Consider the following 16,013-nt stretch of genomic DNA (forward strand, 5'->3'; position numbering starts at 1 on the left):
GAAGCCAAGTAGTGGTTTACAAAGTTCATTTCCACTCACCATGGGCCAGTGGAATCTTGGGTGAAGAGCCAGAGCCTTTCCAGTGAGCCGCTGTGGGTTGGCCTGGGGTCTGGCTGCTATAGAGAGGCCCCCACGGTTGAATTCTTTCTTGAACAGCACAGCATGTGCTTCCAGGGTGGCCCCTCCGCTATGAAGGAGGCCTCCTGCAGCAAGGCTTAAAGACTTTAAGCCAACCATTGATTGAAGGTTGGTAAGATTATCTGGGTGAGATGATCTGAGCTAACCAGATGCGAATCAAACCACCAACTCTCTAATTCATTCCTGAGATGTTTAAATCACCGCCACAATATTTGCACATCATGAGGCATTTACCTCTTTTCTTCACACTCTTTTATTTCTGCTCATTTCTGGTCAGTTTCGCCAGGCCTGGTTCTCTAAAGTTCACAGTTAACGATCAGAACCTACATGTGTCCAGTGCCACTGCTTTTTCGTTATCACAGATGAGTGCTTATGACTTTTTAATATCATAGGCATTTCCTCTGTGATCTCTCTTACTCTCCTTTTGAAGCAAGAAAAAAGCTCCCGAGGAGAAATTGTGAACTTGAGAAACAACAACCAGCATTTGAGACATCCTGTGACAGTGAAAAGCCAAATTCCAGATGTTGGGTTTCGATTCTCCAAAGATATGTGTGCAAGAAAGGGAGGGATTGGTTGGATCAGGAACTCATTAGAGATCTGCTGACTTCCTTTTTGGCATGGTTAAGAGAGTGAGGCAGGCCGAGGTGGGCAGCACTTCTGGCCCCAACTGCCCTGCTGTGCTGCCCGCCTCCATCTTGCAAATGCCTGGTCCATCAGGAGTTTCCGTCCTGATGCTCTCAGTATGTATTTGCCACAGAACTTCTGAGGTAGGACAAACAGGACAAAAAGGTCCTTGGAGGAGATAGCATATACACTTATTTTCTTGTGTGCCAGTCTGAATGTGTCTGTTGGACAAGTATTTTCTGGATGTTTTGAAGTTTGACCTTTGCCCCCACCTTTTTAGGTGAAATAGCTGCTCATTTCACTGTTTTGGTTTTGTCATAGTTGAGATTTTTCAGGCCACACACAGACATACTTTTTTAGTTTTGGCAAGAAGTAAACAGCCAAAGCCCACAAATTACACTCCTAAATATTTAGTGTACTTCGATGTGTTGAGAGTTTTGAACGGAAAGGAAAGAAAATCAAGGATGGCTAAAAACAAGCGTTAGCCAGACAAAGATAAAATCTTTTATTTTATTGTTTGAAAAGCTGAAAGTAGTCACTGAGAAACAAAAGTGAACTTTTGAAGCATTCAAAGGAATCATATTCTCCTCCCAATGCAACTTCAAGGAAAACATCTCTTGATTTCAACACGAGTTTAGATTAAGTGTTCCACAATGATGGGGTGAAGAAATGCTTGCACTTAAGAGTCAGTGAATCACTGAAGGAAGGAAAAGGTGATCCTGGAACCAATGGATGATCTAATGGGGCTGCTCTGGGTTAGACGGTGGACAGGATCCAGTTAAGCTGGCTTCTCAGCTTCCATTCCTAGGGGGAAGCCCACACTGTCCTCTGTGCCTGGAAGAGAAAATTTGGTGTACTCACTTTAAGAGGTGCTAAAGCACAATTATTTGAATATATCAGAATGGATGCTGGAGTAGGAATGACACATTCTTTATGTTCTTCACTTTCTTTTTCTTTTAGAGTTTCGTGCATTTTTTTTTTTTTTTTTTTGTGGTTTTTGGCCGGGGCTGGGTTTGAACCCGCCACCTCCGGCATATGGGACCGGCACCCTACTCCTTGAGCCATAGGCGCTGCCCGAGTTTTGTGCATTTTATTTAACAAATTTAGGCAATAAAATATTTGTAACTCAAATCTCCTTTATCTGCTATATTCATATATCCCAGGAATCCTTGTTAGGAAAGGTTTTTCCATGGCTTCTTCCTAAAATCCTCAGTTATCTTTTCCTTCTTATATTAGGATTATATCTAAAAAGATCATCAGCAAGAGACTCTTCTTTTGCATGTTGATTTTGCACCTCCATTTCCTGCCTTAAGCACTCTTCTAATTCTGTATTATTTCAAGCATGATGAGCTATAAGATCTGATCCTCCAATGATGTGTGGAAGTCTGCCTGCCCCAGGAAAATTGACTTTCTTGAATTTCTTGAAATTCTTTAGTTGACTATAATCATTAATTATACCAGATAGAACGCTGCAAGGATAGTTTTTAACTACCAATGATCTAAATTCAGTTAATAACACGTTTCTTGGAAGCATCTCACTTCTGTCCTGCAGTACATCATTGTTAGATACTTCTTTTTTCATTGACCATGGTGATTCTTTCTTGAGCTCACATTTCTTCTCACATTTCTTCCTGACTTCATTTTCTTGGGATATTTTGTTATTTTCTGGTATTGCTTTCTCATTAAAAGTGTCATTTGTTTCTATATCATCTTTGGCCTTTTTCTAATACTGACATCTTCCTCTTGTTTTTGAACTTTCATTTCAATTTGTAACTCTGGTTTTGTGTTTTTGAATAACTCTTCCAATACTTCATCTTCTATAGACAAATCATCAATTTCTTTTATTTAATCTTAGCTTTTCTGTAGAACAGGATATATTGGCAGAATTTTTCACACTGAATTTTAAATCTGCTTCTGTAAATAAATTATCATATTTTTTTGTCCACAGATTCATTCTGAGATAAATGCTGCTCCTTATTTTTTCATATTAAGGGTATAGTAGTTGTGTTTGTTCTAAAAGAGAACAAGACATCTCTATTCTTGCTGATTTGCATGAAGATATTTCTTGATTTTCTTCTTTCCTTTCCCTTTTTTTTTGGTAAGTGGCCGAAAGTAGTTTATGATGGAGTTGTTCTGCTGCTGCAAAGTTTGATCTCTTCCATTTGTAGCTGGAAATTTAGTTGGTGAAAGCTAATAGTTCAGGATTTTCACCTTAGCTTGAGTATTTGAAACTACAGTATTATTATTATTATTAGTTGTTTTGGAAGGTTCCTTCATAGTGGGGCATTCTTGGGAAAGCATTCTGAGATACTGTTTCTTTCTGCTGATTTTGATTTCTTTCGACCTTTCGTTCCAATCCATACATGTATCTGCTTGCTCTGATTCTGTATCTCCTATGTATGTTATGGTATTCACCGGGACACTCAGCTGCAGCTGCCCTAGTACATTTAAAATGAAAAAGAATTTCTAAGACTTTGATTTTCTTTTAGAAAAACACCAAGAACAACACAGAGCTTTTTAGGAAATTCTACATTGCATCAAGTGAGATGTTCTTGTGCTAGGTAATTTCCTCACAGTTTTATAAAGCTATCAGTACCAACATTATTTTGTTATTTTCCTGCTTGAAACCCTCCAGATTTCCTAATCTTGGCACTATTGACATTGGGATCTTAGTCTGGATAGCTAATAAACATCAGAAGTCGATTTCTTATAGTTCAGGGGGTTGGGAAGTCCAAGATCAAGATGCCAGTAGATTTGGTGTCTGGGGAAGGCCCACTCCTCATAGATAGCGAACTTTTAACTCTTAACCTCAGAGAGTGAAAGAGGTCTTTCTCAGGCTTTTTTTTAAACAAGGGCACTAATCTCATTCATGAGGTTCCACTCCCATGTCTTCCCAGAGGCCTCACCTCCAAACATCCCCACCTTATATCTGCTTCTTAGGGGTGAAGATATCAACATATGAATTTTTTGGGGGGGAAGAAGCATTTAGACGATAGCACATCCTCACTTCCAATCATGACAATCAAAAATGTCTCCAGACATTGCCAAATGTTTCCTATGGAGCAAAACCCACAAACCACTTGAGGAACACTGGTTATTGAACAAAGAGTATAGGTCTTTCCTTCTCCATTGCCAAAAGTTTTGTCTCCACCTCCCTACTCTGTCCTTGAGGCACATCTGTCTCTCATTCCCCAAGCCACATACTTCATTAATGCCCTTTAGCCCTTTGTCCATGTAGTTTCCCCCACCCCCTGAAATGCTTTTCTTCTTGCTTGTTCCCAGCTAAATCCTATCACATCTTCAGGACACATTTCCAGTTCTATCTCTTTCAGAGTCCCCACCTTCTTTGCTTTTCTCTTCTTAATATAGGTAGTGTTCATTGTTCCCCTTGCTCTATGTGCAACAATAGAAACTCCAGAGGTGTTTTGGGGTATCTGAGAGCAGGGGGACCTCACATTCTGGAGAGAGCCTGGGGAAGAACTATTGCCCAGGACAGCCCCAGAGTTCCCAGTACTCAGAGGGGACCAGATGTTGCTGAGAGAGGAGCAGACCTTGCACTAGGTTAGGCAATGCCTGGTGGTCACTTGAAGGGATGGATGCCAGAAGCCCAGATGGCGACAAGGAGCAAAGCCACTGGGAAAAGATAACACCATTGTGGACCAGCTTCATTGTATGGTGGTCCCTTGCCACTGCATAACCCAAGCCAGGCAGTCAGTGGCAATACCAAGAGGCGTCTTTGAGGTTTAAGTGCTGTACAACTGCATCAGATTCCCCTCTATTTCTGACAATAATAATATTAGTTATTATTTTTCTATCACTGAAAGTGACCAACTGTCCCAATGTGTCTCGGATGTGTTGGGTGGAGACTCAGGGATATGTGACTTTCAGTTTTATAGCAGAGAGAGCCCCTGGCATAGTGGGAAAAGTTGGTCACACTGTAGCACTATTTCTGCTGCAACTGCCACCATCATAGAGCGCCACTACACTACAATACTGTAGTTTCTAGTGTTCTCTTTCAGGTGCAACTTAAGTTTCTCGATTTTATGCAAAGGTTGTTGAAAGCTACTTAAAAAAAAAATTTCTTTTTTTGATCTATAACATAATCCAGAAAAAAACTATTTACCACACATACACCTTCCAAGGGGACACCCATCTCTAATGTAACCCCTTCTATACAGAATTCTGGAGTTGCCACTGCCACGGAGGCCTCACTATAACACTGGGCTGGTAGACTTGCCTGGTACTGGGCCCATCTGATTTGGGTCAGAACACACATGGGTATGAGGTTCTACTGTCTTGATGGAATAGCCAAATATTCAAATGAGTATGTTTTCTTTTCCATTTATGCATCTCAGACCTCTTTGCTGGTTAAGTGAATTGAGTGATCCCACCTCCTAGTCCGGGATTGCTGTAGGCAACTGTTCCATTTAGGAAACACCTCGAGTTCCAGACAATCTAGTCAGCTAATCGGTCTTCCCCCCAAAAAACAAAACAGACCCTCAAAACAAGCCAACAAAACTAGTTTAATTGTGTGTTTATACAAATAGACTTGACAGACATACTTGCCTTGAATTCTAGACTGGTATCCATTACTGACAGGCCATATAACTTTGCATAGATGAGGTAACCCACTGGCTTTCTTGTCTGTAAAAATGGGATAATACTAATTATCCCATATTATACTAATTAGTGATTTTGTGATACTAATTAGTGATTGGTTTATGTCAAATGAGATGAGAGCATGATGAGAAGCATAAAGTGTTTTGGAAATTTATTTTATCCTTGCTTCCTTATAGTAGGACAAAATTCTGACTTGTGTCCGTATCTCTAGAGCTCTTAGCTGATCTTCATGAAGTTTCAAATAAATGGATGGAGGTGCTAGGCATGGACAAGGTTGACTTCTGGGAGAATTAGAACAAATGGCAGGACTTTTCTATGGGTCCTTTGCTGTCCCAGTTTTTTGAGATTTCCAAACTGGAGCCAGAGTTACAGTAGACTGATGACTGATTACTTTAATGACCCCTATTCTACACTCCTCCCTAACGCCTGGTCATATAACCCCATTGTGGGGGCCCAGCCATATGACTTATTTGAGATAATTGGATATTAGCAGGCAAGATGCAAACAGAAGCTTGAACAGGCACTTGGGTATTTCTGCATTTGCTCTTGCTTTCTGCTATTGCCTTGAGAAGAATGTGTTTTTACTAGCCTGCTGGTGAAGAATGTCAAGTCAGTCCAAACATCTCGGTCACGGCCAATCTAGATCAGCCACCAGCCAGCCAACACCCAAATATGTGAGCAAGCAGCCACTATTGCTGGCACGGGCAATTGAGACAACTAAGATCAGAAGAGCTCAGTCCAAATTAGCAGGAACCTAAGGACTTGATGAGTTCAAATAACTTTATTGTTGCATGCACCTGAAATTTTGTGGTTGTTTGTTATGCAGCTTCATTGGAGCAATAGATAATTGATACAAGAGCCTTTGGGTTAAAAGGTAAAAGGATGGTGTATTAGTTTCCTAGGGATGCGGTAACAAAGTACCACGAACTGGTGACTTAGAACAACAGAAATTTGCTGCCTTGCAGTTCTGGAGGCTGGAAGTCTCAAAGTGGCATTCTTTGGCTTTAGGCGCGTCACCCCACTCCTTCATGTGTGTTCTCCCTGTGTCTTCGCATCATCTTTCTTTGTGTGCTGTCCCTGTGTCTAAATTTGTTGTTTTTATAAAGACACCAGTTATATACGAACATGGCCAGTCTTAGTCTTCTTTGTGCTGCTATAACAGAATACATGAGACTGGGTGATTTGTAAAGAACAGAAATTTATTTTCTCACAGTTCTGGAGGCTGGGAGGTCCAAGATCAAGGCACTGGCAGGTTTGGTTGTCAGGTCAGGGCTGTTCTCTGCTTTCAAGATGGAGCCTTGTTACTATGTCCTCCTGTGGGAAGGAATGCCGTGGTCTCACAGGGTGAAAGCGGGGAAGATCAGGGAAGCTGATTTTGAGTGAAGCCTCTTTGAGTAGTGCCTTCATCCTATTCATGATGGAGGAGCCCACATAGCCTAATCACCTGTTAAAGGCCCCACCTCTTAATACCATCACATTGGCATTAAGTTTTAACACTTGAATTTTGGAGAAGACATATGGAAACCATAGCAGGGCCTAAAGCCTCATATCCTAATGACCTCATTTTAACTTTATTACATTTGGAAAGACTCTATTTCCAAATAAGGTTACATTCTGAGTTACTAGAGTTTAGAATTCAATGTATCCATGTATCTTTTGGGGATACAATTCATCTGTAACAAGTGGCCAGGTTACCCTGAGTTACCACTGAGGATGTGAAAGCCCTTCACATGGTCTAACGTAAGGGAGCCTCCTGACACCATCCTCCCCAGATCCCTTTATCCAACATGCTGGAATTATCTTGTGGTCTGTCCCTTCTAGAAATATTCCCTTGGATTGTTGGAGGATCAGGATAAAAATAATTAACACCTAATATCTTTGTTACAAGCTGAAATGAGCAAATAGAAAACTAGGCCAGAAGAAAGGATGGGAAGAGAAGAAAATCTGTATGGAGGGAGGGGTCAAAGGCCACCTTTGGCCACTCCTCAGTCATCCCTAAGCCTGAGCCAGTGGCAGTGCCTGCATCCTGGCAGGTGACTGGCAGGTGCGTGTCACCCAGGACTTAGGCTGAGATTCCCAGGAGATGCTCCTATGTTCCTGATCCTAAAGACCCATCCTCCAGCAAATGATTTTGCTGCTCTGAACTTCTTCACTAATTCTGAGTTAAGTAAACACAAGTAAAAAATGTTTTCAAAACAATACACTGCAAACATACCCAAGTTTTGATACTTTAACACGTGATCATTGCCTCTTGATGGTTCAGTGGCTTAATGCTTTGTATTTTCAGACTTTCTCAGCCAGCAGGTAGCAGGGGAGGCCTTCTTGGCTACAATACTTCTTGCCTCCTTGGCAAGATTTACTGGCCTTCAATATGAGCCTCCAGAATCTCTTATCCAACCATAGCCAGGTGCAAATACACCATTTTCATTCTGGGGTTTCCCAAGTTTGAAAAAGTTAAACTTTCCCTTTAAAGGTAGGGAATTCTGCTTTGAGAGAGCTGAGGGAAGAGAAAAAAGAGAATACACATTGGCTATTCACTGGAAACCATTTGGAACCTGCACAGTCTGTGCAAGGTGTGATTGCTCTATCTGCTTTCCAGCAAAATTACAATGCACCTGTAGTCTGTGCCTACTGTATACCCACAGGAACTGTTTGCTGCTTTTCGTAGAAGAAGCTGTACTGGTGTAAATGAGTACCTATCTATCGCTATCCTGCATAATTTGTTAATGGGTAGGCAGTTTTAGGTTTTGAAGAGGTTCTGGACAGTTGCAAGTAGGCACAATGACAGGCCAGTGGCTCTCCACACTGCTGTACAGTAGAAGCACCTGTGGAGCTTTAACAGTCCCTGTGATGGTTCATTGTGTGTGCCAACTGCACCATGGTACCCAGATATTTGGTTTCATACTGTTATGGATATTTCTGTGAGGGTTTTTTTTGGATGAGATTAACATTTAAATCAATGGACTCTGAGTAAAGCAGTTTGGAGCCCTAATGTGGGTGGGCCTTCTCTGGTCAGTTGAAGGCTTTTGCAGAACAAAAAATTGATCTGCAGATGGGAACTGCAACATTGGCCCTTCCCTGGGTCTCTAGCCTGCAGGCCCGCCCTGCAGACTTTGGACTTGGCAGCCTCCATCATGGCAGGGACCAAGTCCTTAACATAAATCTCTCTGTGTGTATACACATCCTATCAGTTCTGTTTCTCTGGAGATACCCACATCTGAACCCTTCCCCCAGTGATTTTGATGCTATTGGCCTAAGGTGGGCCAGAGTGTAAGTGCAAGGGGAGTGTTAAAACATCTCTTCCCTTCATGTATAAAAGAAGTCCTGGTTCAAATCACATCACTGTCGTGGGAGTCCTGACTTTGCCATTAACTGGCTGAATAACCTTAGGCACGTAACTCTTAACCTTAGTGAGCCCCAGCGTTTTCATCGGTAAAGTAGACATAATGACATCAGGGCCAAAAGATTGTAGTAACAGTGAAATAATGTGAAATAACATGAGGAATAGATAGGCACCACATCCTCATTTTTAGGTGGATGAACATGTATCTTATATGCTTGTTACTTTGTTATCACAAGTACAAAACATGGCTCTCTAAGTCAGATGGGCTTTTCTTTTTTCCATCTTTAGGTGCTAACCCTTGGCCTCTCCTCTTGGACAAGCAGCCCTGTCTCAGCAGTTTGCCAAGTGTGGCCGAGAGCCCTGGATCTGACCTGGTTTCAGCACAGCAGGGGCCAAGCCAGGATGGGTGGGACCCTGGATATTCAAGATTCAGTAATTACAATTGACTTTGGGTTCTTTGTGGGGGGGCTCTGCACAGGGGGACTATTTGGGACTATGATGAAGTCATAGGTCACTTAGAAAATGTTGATGAAACAAATTGAAATATTGTGGTCAAATCGCAGCTGTGTAAGAGACCAAGAGACATATGTAACCGATTTTCACGGTCAGCTGAGAGGCACACCGTCGCCTGGAGTGAGAGGCTTTAGCTCATGCGTGGTTGAAAATAATCTCCCTACATCTCCGGCCTGATGTGCAGCTTGCTGTTGAACATGTATTAATTTCAGGTGGTCATGCCCTGTTCAGGTATCAGAGACCCTGGCTGTGAAGCATACTCCTAGATGTGACATTTGAGAGGGACATTTGAGAGTGTTATGGGAAACCACTTTTCCCATACTTTGTCATCTTGAGTGAAATGTATTCAGGACATGTGAAAAGCATGCCCTTTAATTTATGGCAACGTAAACAAGACCTAAGCAGCCTGGACTGAAATTACAAAGATGAGGGAGAGAAGTGTGGGCGTGTATAATGCAGTTAACATCCGTCTACCCCGCGTGGCCTGAGCCTGGGCAGGATGGCTTCAGAGTTTGGACCATTGGCACATGCTCTGTTCACATCAAAATTGTGAAAATGATTGGATTTGTTTACATCCTGCATGGGAAGAGGGCATTTTCAATAGCTTGAGGAAAGTGCTTTCCTATTGGAGAATAGGAAATCTATTTTCAAACCTATATTCAGAAACTCTTCTATCAGGTGTGTAAAGTTTTACCTCATCCAGGAAAATAATTAGGTGGCAGTTGGTGGAAACTACTTAGCAAGACCTGTTGATTTCAGATGAAACTTATTTCCTCATATACTTTGAGGTCGCCTCTGGGTCAGGCGCTGTGTTAAACTCAGAGACATAAGGATATGTTTATCCAATGTCTCCCTGAAGGGGATTTGTATTAAAACACTGTATCGGGCAATGATTAACACAGTATGCAAGTTCCACTTTTTACTAGTGGTGTAACTATATGTAAATTTCTTTAAGAGTAAGTTTTTTATCTGTCAAATGGATTTAACAATGATGATGATGATGGTAATGATGATGGTGATAGAAACGTGTATTGAGTGCACACAAGTGGCTGGGCTTACGAGCTCAGAGGTGGGGAACTTCCATGGTTTCCTCATACGCTCTTTGCAACAACCCAGCAAGGTAGGTACTATTACCTCCATTTTTACTTCCTTTATAGAATGCAGTGAAGATTAAATGAGTTAAAGTATATGAAGCACTAAGGACAATGCCTGACATTAGGACATGTTAGTAAGTATTAGGAATAATAATAATGATAAATATTACGTTTTAATCAGTTGATAGAAGCCAGCCCCCACCTAATTGTGATACCGATTTTAGGAGAGGCACTTAGAGAGAAGCTTTAGTAGTAGCAAAGACCTCACAGGCAGGGAGAGAGGGGGGTTTTGGAGCTGGGCCTTGTAGGAAGGATTGATCACAACAGGCACTATGTCTGCAAAGGCACATTGGCAGAAGCACCAGGATGAACGTGGCCTGGAAAGGGGACTGAGGAGGGCGTGTCTGGGCAACAGTGAGAGGCCAGTTGGCTATGGGAGGAGGAAACCTGTGAGTTAAGACCAAAAAATGTAGGTCCTGTTGGGGAGCACCTGGAGTGCATCCTAAGAGCATACCCTGAATTTGGTAGGTGGGGAAGCCGCTGAAGGATGGATTACGAGTGGTGAACACCTCAGTCAGATCTGTTTGCTTCCCGAATGCAGCCCTCCAGGAGTTACCCAGGGAACACATAAAATATTGGCAAAGCCATTAGTCCTGGGATTTAAAATGAACTCAGAGCTAGGCCACAGTCCAAAGTGGATGAGAGTTTGGCTTTCAGAATGAGGATTAGATCAGATCTGAAAACTCGCAGGGGTCAGATTTAGCTGGTCTGGTCCCTGCGTCAGCTCATCTGTTTTTAAAGTGGTCCCACCTGTCTTGCTTTCACCTTCTCATCAGGGAGACACTTAAAAGGAATAGCAAGGAGCACCAGCACTTAGCACACACCTGGGACGGAGCATGCTGGGTGAGATTTGTATAAAACTTGCCACCAAATGTTGCGGCATTTTCCCCATCCCTCCCTACCTCCTCTGTTATTTCTAAATGGGACAAAGAGTGATCCAAGCACAATCAATTCATTGTGTATTTCTCATGTGCCTTCTACGTACAAGGCGCAGAGCTATAAAACTACAAGAATGTGGCTAGGAGCTTGGAATCCAGTGGAGAATCTAAGGCACACACAGAAATCACTACAAGATAAAGTGTCAGGGGTAAGAACATTTAGGGGTGAGCAGCCGAGTGCTTGGGTGGGGCAGGACGGCACAGGAGGTAATGGCGGGTCTTCTCTGGAGGACAGCACGCATCAGCCTCTTATTTTAGTCCTTTGTATTTTAGTACACAGCGCATTTGCCGTGCGCTGTGTGGGAGAGTGTCTTGATGCTGGACAGACTTTGGTTTGAATCTTAGATCCACTTTTACTAGCTACAAAATGGGGATGGTATTCTAGTCATGTACCACTTAATGATGGGGATACATTGTGAGAAATGTGTCCTAAGATGATTTCATTGTTGTGCGAACATGGCAAAGTACACTTACCACAACAAGCCTAGATGGCTTGACCTACGGCTTCTGGGCCAGAAGGTAGCTGTGACAGCATGGTAAGCATTTGTGTATCCCAGTGTTTTTCAGACTTTTGTTTTATCTCACAGCACACTTGAACCTATAGTGAAACTCTCATGGCACAAATTATGTTGATCAAAAAAAAAAAAAAAGAGTAAAAAAAAAGAATATACTTACTGTGCTTCAAACTTCTTTAAAAAATAATTAATTAATGATTTTTAAAAATTTTTGCAGCACACCTAAGATCCTCTCATAGCACATGAGCATGCCATGGCTCATCAGGTTAAAATCACTGGTGTATCCAAACATATGTAGACATAGGAAAGGTACAGTAAAAATATGGTACAAAAGACAAAAATTGGTACACCTCTATGGGACACAGCGAGCATGGAGCTTCCAGGACTGGAAGCTGCTCTGCTGGGTGAGTCAGTGAGCGAGTGGTGGTGAATGTGAGGGCCTAGGCCATTTCTGTATGCTGTGGTAGATGTTATAAACACTGTACACTGAGGTCACACTAAATTCATAAAAACAATTTCTTTCTTTAATGATAAATTAACTTCAGCTTACTGTAACATTTTTGCATTATAAACTTTTACATTGTTTTAAACTTTGTGACTCTTTTGTAATAACATTTAGCTTAAAACACAAACACATTGTAGAGCTGTACAAAAAATATTTTTTTATAGCCTTATTCTATAAGCTTTTTTCTATTTATTTATTTTTTTACTTTTTAAACTTTATATATATATTTTTTGTTCAAAACTAAGACACGGGCCCCCACCCTGGCCTAGGCTAAGCTTTCTGCTTTGCCATCCCAGGGGCAGCTCTTTCCAAACCTGCTCCTCTCAGGTTTATCGCATGGACGTTACTCGGGCTACACTCCCTCACCTATGCACACTCTGCTGGGCTGACTTAGGTCATGCGCCTACAATCTTCATATGTTCTTGCGCCAATTGCTGGCAAACTTTGTGACCTTGAGTAAGTTACTTGTCTGTACATAAGTCATTTTTGCACATCAAATTGACTTTGTGATAGCACTAGCCTCACCTTCACCTGCTGGAACCTAATAAGTGATAGTTAGCTTTGACCAGTGTTTTGTTCAGACCAGCTGCAGTAGTCTATCACTATGTCATGAAATAAATTTAGAGGATCATGACTAGCTTGAAAACCAAAAATTAAAGAAACAAGTTAGAAGAGCAGTGAATAGAGAATACCAGGGCACATGCATATGATAAAGGTAAATATTGTTTCATAAAACTCTTGCTTAAGTCTTGTAAGTGTTTGTGTACTTGTTGTGACATAAAAAATTCATATAATGGCTTATGAAAAAAGTTGATAAATATTAGCTTAAGCTAATCAGGGTGAGTGACCAAGGTTGGTGTCATTCCTTTAACCAGGGCATTGGGGGAAAGGAGGACTAAATATTGGGGGGAAACACAAATTGCAGAGCCTCCTATAGGACTTACCAAGTGCCAGCGTTGACTTCAGAGCTATAGATACGCTGAGACATGTAACTTTCACAGCATCATCTTGTCAACCACATTGTGCAGAAGAGAGAATTGTAGGAGAGAAGTCAAGTAATTTAGACAATATCACCTTGCTAGTGGTGGTGGAGCTAGGTGCAAACTCCATCCTGAGGTTGTGTAGACACTTCCGTGGGAGAGAGGGGGCTGGAGAGAACATCAAAGAAGGATATTTTATGATGCAAATTGATCTTTCTAGAATTGTATTCCTAATCATAGCTACTATTTGTTCTAGGTTGTATGTTAATAAAGGGGATATTACGTGCCAGAAGGCTGCTATAACAAAATAACATGGACTGTGTGGCTTATAAACAATAGAAATCTGTTTCTCAGGGTACTAGAGGCAGGAAGCCCAAGATCTGGGCGCCAGCGCCATCAGGTTCTGGTGAGGGCCTGCTTCCGGGTTGCAGACTGCTATCATTTCATTGAGTCCTCACATGGCAGAAAGAGGGTGACAGAGTTCTCTGGGAACTCTTTCCTAAAAGGCACCAATCCCTTTCCTGAGGGCTCCACCATCCTGGCCTAATTAGCTGTCAAAGGCCTACCACCGTAGAGGTTTGAACATCAGGATTTGGGGAGGACGCAGACCTTTAGTCCATTGTACCATGTTATCCTAAAAAGACCTTTCAGGACACAGCCAGGTTTTTAAAAGGCTCTGAGTATGCGTAGGGTGGCACTGAACAAACATGATTCCTCTAAAGCGCATCTCTGTTCCCCTGATGTGGGGGAGGTAGTGGTAAAGGCACACCGGAACACATAATACCAGCCACAGAGAGCATGTGGAACGTGGAGGGTCAGTCCAATTCTGATGTTTAGAAGACATCCTGATCTTCTCCTGGGATATTTGGAAAGGAAAATGGAAGACTAAACAAGAGACCTTCAGGTGTCCTGGTAGAAAATATCCTGAAAGAGCCTGACCTCATTTTATACAGGGTCAACTTAGTGGGACTAATCTAATACAGTAGGGGAAGAATGTTTAAAAGGAGTCCCAAGAGGACTAATAAAGTAGCTTTGAATTTCATTATGTTTGAGAGAGAGGCACTAATTCCATTAGCCACAAAATGAGCATTTTCCTACTCTTCTGTGTGAAGCAATTCTGAAGATAGACTGCACCCGAGGAAATGCCTGATCTGCCTTTTAATATAATCTCCCTTCTAAAGACAGATGATCTTTTAGTCCAGCTTCAGAACCATTACTATCTTCCACCGTGAAATGCAGATAATAGTGGTGCTACGTCAGCAGCTTGTGGGAGGATTGTGCATTGAGCTCAGCTCTGGTCACATAGTAGTCACTCAGCAAACAAGAATCATGGTTCTTATCAGTTCTTATGGTAAGTGATCAGGTAACTCCAGAACAACAAAGGCTTACTTTTCTTGGCTGGATCTTCTGTTTTTTCATGACGTTTTTACTTTTTCCAGGCTTGAGGGATCTTAGTGATTATAGGAAGGCAGATGGGAGGAAATAGAGAGTAAGGAAAAATGATTTTTCACCTGAAATGCATAGCAGATTTTAGAAGGAATGGAGTAGTTGAAAAAGGTAAACTTTGCTTTCCCTGACTTCTCAGAAAATTCTGTAGATGTCAGTAAAATAGATAACTAAGGCCATGACCATGCATTGTTCATTAGCTCCTATTACATTGTGATGTATTGGTTAGTGCAAGCTAAGACATTCTGCAGTAACAGATAATGCCCAAATCTTAGACCATACTTTGCTTGTATGCAATGACAACATCTAGAAACTATCAGTCTAAATTATTAAATATTTATTAAATTTCGATTTATCTTTTGGTGGATAGGGAATCATAGATTTAAAAAATATGGCTGTGGGCTTGGCACCTGTAGCATAGTGGTTACAGCGCCAGCCACATACACTGAGGCTGGCGGGTTTGAAACTGGCCAGGGCCTGCTAAACAACAATGACAACTGCAACAAAAAATAGCCATGCATTGTGGCGGGAGCCTATAGTCCCAGCTACTTGGGAGGCTGAGGCAAGAGAATCGCTTAAGCCCAAGAATTTGAGGTTGCTGTGAGCTGTGACACCACAGCACTCTACCGAGGGTGACATAGTGAAACTCTGTCTGAAAATAAATAAATAAATAAATAAATCATGGCTTGTGGTCTTTGTTAGCTTATGGCAATAGTACAAATTGTAGAGTAGAAGGTCTCCTATCTAATGCAAATGGGATTGGGAGTCTATAGGGTAAACCCAAATAATTGTTTAAGGTTATAACCAGAACAAAAATATATACATGTCTTACAAACCAAGGATCAACATGTCTTTTCATATTGAGCATCTTTCTCAGGCATCCACAGCAAAATTTTATAGAACTTATCATATAATGGTAAAAATTATTTATTCATTTTTTAAACTGGGACAAATAAAAATTGTATATGTTTATGACATACCACACAATGTTTTGAAATATGCATATTTTTAGTCATTATGGAGTGACTAAATCAAGCTAATTAACATATGTATTGCCTCACATACTTAACATTTAATTATGGTCAGAACACTTAAAAATCTACTGTTAGTAATTTTCAAGAGTACAATACATTGTTGTTATCTATATATAGTATGTGGTAGTCTTTAATTTGTGTAAGTTCTCCTTAAAAACCTCCTGGCTTATTTTTTGTGTTCCATGGTACCTAATTTATTCTTA

The 16,013-nt window shown here is 41.4% G+C and overlaps 1 pseudogene; it reads right to left on the reverse strand.

Annotated features, from left to right (window-relative positions):
- Nucleotides 1-1,852: 1,852 nt before the first annotated feature.
- The window catches only part of LOC128598290 (nibrin-like), a 164,732-nt pseudogene continuing 150,571 nt past the window's right edge, over nucleotides 1,853-16,013 (reverse strand).

This window comes from Nycticebus coucang, chromosome 11, assembly GCF_027406575.1.
Source record: "Nycticebus coucang isolate mNycCou1 chromosome 11, mNycCou1.pri, whole genome shotgun sequence".
Classification (NCBI taxonomy): domain Eukaryota; kingdom Metazoa; phylum Chordata; class Mammalia; order Primates; family Lorisidae; genus Nycticebus; species Nycticebus coucang.